The sequence below is a fragment of the Micropterus salmoides genome, unplaced genomic scaffold (assembly GCF_014851395.1).
Source record: "Micropterus salmoides isolate LMB-PRFRI ecotype aquatic unplaced genomic scaffold, ASM1485139v1 Ms_hic_scaffold_4164, whole genome shotgun sequence".
In the NCBI taxonomy this organism is placed as follows: domain Eukaryota; kingdom Metazoa; phylum Chordata; class Actinopteri; order Centrarchiformes; family Centrarchidae; genus Micropterus; species Micropterus salmoides.
In genome coordinates, this window is record NW_024043556.1 from 30026 (window position 1) to 36705 (window position 6680).

The window sequence follows — 6680 nt, forward strand, 5'->3', positions numbered from 1 at the left end:
TCTCAACTCCCTGGTAATATTCTATTCACAAAATACAACCAATAGTACGTTAAATCTTACTTGTGAAAAGTATCCCCGAGCCCTGTTTGCGAGGTCTGTGTGACTTCGCCTGTAAACATGTAGTATTTTTAAATGCAGAAACTACACTAACAAAAATGCTCTTGCCTTATCAACAATATCACTTTTTTTATTGAATCTTTTCATCTAATACGAAAATCTTCAGCCAAAACAAAACCACAGAATAAGAGAAGATTCACAGGGGGATCAGTAACAAGCAACAAAGGCACTGAAGAAAATATTTACATCTTCACACATTTTTACTGTTATAATTAACTTTTCTTCAGACCAGAAGATGCTTCAAAAAAATGTTTGATTTCTATTTTGAAATGTTATTTGTGGTTTATTTTTGGAGGATTTGTATTTGTGAATGTAATAATTTTCATTTAAGATAATGAGGCTCAACATGAAAACACATCTTTTTAAACTGGCATATCCAACGTGTGATCACTGTTCATCTGGTCACTGCAATCATTTGTTTCCAACTGTTCATTAATTAATGAAGTTATTTTAGTTTTTGCTATTTTTATTGATTTATTTATAGACTGTTGTTTTAATGTGTTTTGTGATCTTGAGTTCAGAAAGGCGCCTCTACATAAAATGTATTATTATTATTAATAATATATAGCCTAGTCTTTTACTATCAATATCAATCGTCACTTTTTCATAAATTAATAGCTGAACCAGTCAACGTCTTAAAGAAATATTTAAGTTGGTTTAGCGCCGTCAGACTGCTGTGATGATTTTACTGAAGTCAGCTGTTCTGATCAGGTTTGAATGATCTTTATTGTTACTACACAGCTTTAATATTTTTGCTCACATGCTGTTTATTCCATAATAAACTGGCGTTTAATCAAATAACAACCTTACTGGGCTGCTGATCTTCCATTATAGCAGGACTGGTTGTTTCTATTAAAGGTAACAGGACACAAACCCTCTGCACACAGTTTGCTCCTCCAGTGACTTTAAAGTGAAAACTATCATCTGTTGAACAAACTGAAGCTCCTCTGCTGCCTCCTGCTGGCTGCTTCCTGTCACTGTCAGTCTGTTCGTCCCTCAGGACAAACTGGAGAGCTCCTCACAAAACATTCACATTAACACAACAGCTACATTTACTACACTGCTGTACTCAAGTACAACACTCAGGTACTTGTACTTTACTTTCTACTTCTACTCCACATCTCAGAGGGAAATATTGTATTTTTACTTCACTACATTTATCTGACCGCTTTAGTTACTAGTTTTTTTTGTTTTATAGTATTGAAAGTTTTCTGGTTCAGGATATAAATCCACCACACCAGACTCCACTACTCAAAACATTAATTTTAATGTTTGTTAATAATGATGAGATTTGGACACAACAAGCATTGTGAAGGTGTCACTTTGGGCTCTGGGTAACAGTGAAAGCATTTCTAAACATTTACAGAATCATTATAAACCAAACAATCAGTCGATTAATCGATATAATAATCTGCAGATTGATCCATAATGAAAATAATTATTAGTTACAGTCTGATACAAAATGAGCTACAGCAGGAAAATCCTGCTTTTACATTAGTGATTCATCAAAATAAAGAAACTTCATATGATTAATATTTTTATTGGTGCCCTGCCCTCCAGCTTCTGCGCCCTGCCTGTCCCGACTGCCGACCCACAGCCTGGGGTTTCCCAACGTCTCTGCTTTTTCTCTAACATCTCACAGCGAGAGGTTGAGGACATCATCAGACAGATGACCCCTTCCCCACAGCTCTGGTAAAGGTCATTAACGTCTCCCTCCAGACTGGCCATGTTCCACTGAAAACCACCGTCATCAGGCCACTTCTCAAAAAACCCACCTTAGAAGTCTTTGCCAACCACAGGCCCACCTCAGACCTTCCTTTCCAAGGTGCTCGAAAAAGTAGCTGCCTCCCAGCTTCAGGTCCATCTAAAACAAAACCACCTGGCCACAGCACAGAAACAGCTCTGCTCAGGGTTACAAATGACCTGCTGACGACGGCAGACGGTGGCTCCCCGTCTCTTCTCATCCTCCTGGACTTGACTGCAGCTTTCAACACAACATCCTCCTTCACCGTCTACTAGGGCTGAACAATTTTTGAAAATAATCTAATTGGGATTTTGTGATTTAGTATGCGATAATTTTTTAAAGCTCTTCAGTTTCTATATTATTCACAACAGACGAGCAATATATCAGACAGAGTCCATAACTGGTTTTCCCCCTGACTCACCGGGAGAACTGAGCATGTCGCCCTGGGAGAGGCTGAATCCCCGACACACAACGTGATCACTGAGAAAAGCCTCCAGAAGCTGCAGTACGTCCAGAACAGCGCTGCTAGGATCCTGTTGAAGGTGCGCAATCTGCCTCAGTGTATCTCCTGAATCCTCCCAGGACCAGGCTCCATACATCCACAGACTGGGAGCTTTTAAACATGGCCTTAAAACCCACCTTTTTATTTTAAACTCTTGCTTTTTTCTTTGCTTTAACTTTGTTTAAACATTACAAATAAAATGTATTATTATTATCATCAATTACAAATCAAAGCTGCTCGTTCAGCCACTAAACGTCAGTGATTTCCTGTCAGAGCACAGCAGCATCCAGAGAGAGTAAAACAATGAAGGAAAGGGCAGAAGATGGAGGAACAGCAGCACTCTGTTCTCTTTATTCTTCATCTTTATTGGTCTGTCTGCTTAATGAGCAGCAGGTGGCGCTCAAACACAGTCTGACTCTTCAACAAAACCTCTGGAAGCTGTTAGACTCTGAAGAACTGAGAGTGAAAGTCTGGAGGTTTCTTTTGACCCCAAACAGACTCAGAGGCCAAAGAGTGGGCTTTTGTTTTCCACAAGTGATGCAGTTCATTAGAAAACATGATATTTAATAAGGAATGTGAGAGTGAGAAGACGATAAAGAGGTTTTCCACCTTTGTAAATCAGCTTCCACCGCTTGTTTTGGTGCTGCTGCACAGACGACATCAGAATCTGAAGCAGGTTAGAAAGAAAATGTTTATTTCTGCACTCTGAGGATATGTGAGTTATTCCTACAGACACTTTATTTTATTACAAGCTATGATCAACTTTCTGCTCAGACTTGTTCACATTTACCTGTTTTACTTTGTTTTCTACTAAAGAGCCTGAACGCACCATCTAGGCTACAACCAGTGGCGTCTTTGAAATATTTTCCTTAGAGAAGAAAGTCTTTGAGGAAGTCTTGACTTCATGTTTTATTTTGTTAAATCCTTCATGTTTCTTTGTGAACTTTATTCTTTCTGTTTCCTGTTTTACTTTGTTCCATTTATTCCATTCCACAATGAAAACAAATATCATGCTTATTGTAGAAAGACTAAATACTTTAAATGAAATAATAATCTTTATATTGATGTCAAAATGGGTATCTACAATAACTAATCCCCACTGTTGGCTAAAGCCGGGAATCCACTGACTCCGTCCGGCATGTTACGGACAGTTTTGATGCGTCCATATCTCCGAGTCAAAGTCCACTGGAAGCATGTCAGAAGCGTTTCAGCAGCTGAGCGTGCAGCCTGCCCCACCTTATTGACTTGTTATTAATTTGTCATTTTAGTGCTTCTACTACAGAGGTGGGCAATTAATTTTTACAAGGGGCCACATGAGAAACCTGAATTGTGTCAGAGGGCCACACCAACAATAACTTGAACTTAATTTATTCATCTCCACAAACAATGAAAAACAACAAACAGCTGAACAAGTTTATAGGAATACAGCAATACAACAAACAAAAACTTGTAATGTTTTCCACCTCATTTTACCTCTTCAGTGAGAATAATCCAGTCTGTTCTGGGCTTGAACAAGTGCATTGAAATCTGGCTGAATGTCTGAGGTGGCTATGCGAAGGACAGCTGAGAGGTGGTCATCAGTGATAGAGGATCTGTGTTTGGATTTGTTGAACTTCATCACTGAGAATGTCTGTTCACATACATAGGTAGATCCAAACAGGACAAGAATCCTCTGAGCATGCCTCCTCAGGTGTGGAAAGTTCTCCTCTTTGAGGGAGGAGTAAAAGTCCAGCAGTGAGACTGACTTGAAGTGCTCTGCCAGAAGCGTGTCAGACTGCAGGTCAATGAGTTCCATCTGGACATCACTTGGTGCATTATCCACATTGCAGTTGAAGGGAGAAGACACCATGTGCATTTCACTCTCAAGAGTTTTGAAATCTTGAAATCGCCTTGAAAACTCTCCATGCAGTGCTTCTAACATGGTTGAGTACTTGTGGAGGTGATCGGCTGATCTTGTGGCTTCTTTTAGTGTTGGCAGGTGGGTCAGAATTTTGTCCTTCACTTTGCTTGAGAGAAGCTGCAACTTTCTCATGAAAGCCTTCACTGCACTGTACATCTCATGCACAAAAAGGCCCTTGCACTGCAGTTTGACATTTAGTTTGTTCATGAGTGCAGTCACATCCACAGCAAATCCGAGGTCTGCCACCCAGTCTTCATCTGAAAGCTCTGGTACCTTTCTTCACACAGAAATCCTGAATCTGGTCTCTCAGATCCCAGACACTTTTCAGCACTTTGCCTAGGCTGAGCCACCTGACGGTGCAGTGATAGCTTATGTCACCATGTTCAAGCTCATTTTCCTCCAAAAGTGCAACAAATTGCCTGTGATTTAATGCTCTCCCTCTGATGAAGTTAACTGTTTTAGTTACAGCATCAACAACATGGTTCATTTTAACACTGTCTTACACAACACTTCCTGATGTATAATACAATGCAAAAATGTCAACTCCTGCACAGGGTTAATTTCTGTCACTTTATCCTGCATTCTCTTTAAAAGTCCAACATTTTTCCCTGTCAGATTTGGGCAACAGTCTGTTGTCACACCTACCAGCTTGTCCTATTTCAGTCCTAACATGTCCAAACATGCATTTACCTCTGTGAACAAGTCATTACCAGTGGTTGTGCCTTTTCTGACTGCATGGCCGCCAGCTCCTCTGTGACTTTAAAGTCTGCAGTTATCCCACGTAAGAAGATGAGGAGCTGGGCGGTGTCACGTACATCGCAGCTCTCATCCAAAGCCAGAGAAAAACAGTCAAAGTCGTCCGCTCTGTTCTTAAGCTGAAGCTCCAAGTTCCCAGCGATGTCCTCAACCCACCTCGTTACGGTGCGTCGGGAGAGTGACACGTTCTCAAACGCAGCCTTTTTCTCCGGACATATCAGTGCAACAGAGTCCAATAAGCACTCCTTAATGAACTCGAACTTTTGTGAGAAATTACATAACTTGTCCTGACGGCTGCATCTCTGGGGTGTGAAGTTTGGTAAAAAGGCCTTGTTGGGTTTGCAGTTTTGCTAGCAACGCATCAGACTCCTTTGCGTGCTCTTCGTCAGTCAAATTTCTGTATTTCTCCTCATACTTGGTGGTGTAGTGACGATTCAAATTATAATCTTTCAACACAGCGACCTGTGTACCACAAATTAAGCACACAGCATTACCTTTAATTTCTGTAAAGAAATACTTGGCAGTTCATGTCTTGTTGAAAACGCGGCATTCGTTATCAACTTTTCTTTTCTTAGCGTGAGCTGACATCTTGGGGTAATCTGGTTAGCATCACCTGTCCCTGTTCACCTACGCGCGTGTGCGCGGGAGCTGTGCGTACACACGGAAGACACAAACACAAACGTAGCGCTTTCAAAATAAAAGCGCCACAGTTGTATTGCATGCACAACATATATTAGTTTAATTTATGTTGTAATTTATGATTGGCCTCTCGGGGCCGGACAGGGACGTACAAAGGGCCGGATGTGGCCCGCGGGCCGTAGTTTGCCCAGGTCTGTTCTACTACCTTCTTCACAGCTCTATGTGACCCTGTTTCCTTCCGACAACTTCAGGCTGCATTTCCCACAGGGAGCATTTCAGAATCAGAGCGTTTTGCCTGCTTGACTTCGATGATATGTTTAGATTATGTTGATTTGGTAACCAGTGTTTGCATTTTGTGCTTCTACTATGATTAAGTAGGCTACGTAGTTTAATGAGTTCCTTTTGTGTCCGTTTTAACTGTGTTTATGTTGTTTTATGATCGGGAGTCTCCACAGTATGTTTTATTTTGAAAATTGACCGAATTCTCGTAACGCACCGTAGACGGTGTCAGTCGATTTTAGGGGTAAGAGTTACATAAAATATTAAATGTTATAGCCTAGTGGTAATGAAATGACAGGGTAGGTTATCATCTAGCTCACATCAAATAGCTCATTTAAAGGTAAAGTGTTTAAGTTCTAGTGACATCTAGTGGTGAGGGTTTCGAATAACAAGAATTTCAACCCCCCCTTCCCTATCCAAGCGAGTAGTATAGCTACGGTGCCTGAGACAGGACAAAGATGTAATTTATGAGATAGCAGAATTTACCAGTCAAGATATGAGGTTGTATTTCGTATAGGCTTCGCCCTCTAAGGCTATCGCTATTGGGTTTACCCCTTCCGCGCGCCTCTGCGGCACTGAGAATTTTAGTCTATGCTACGTCCGCACCGTATATATACACAACGGTGAGACCTGGCCTTCGGCTCCCATTTTCTTCAGTACTGAGCTGTCTAAGAGCAGAAGATTGTCTAAAGAGCAGAAGATTGTCTAAAGAGCAAAGACTTTCCAGCCGGAAAACAAGAAGA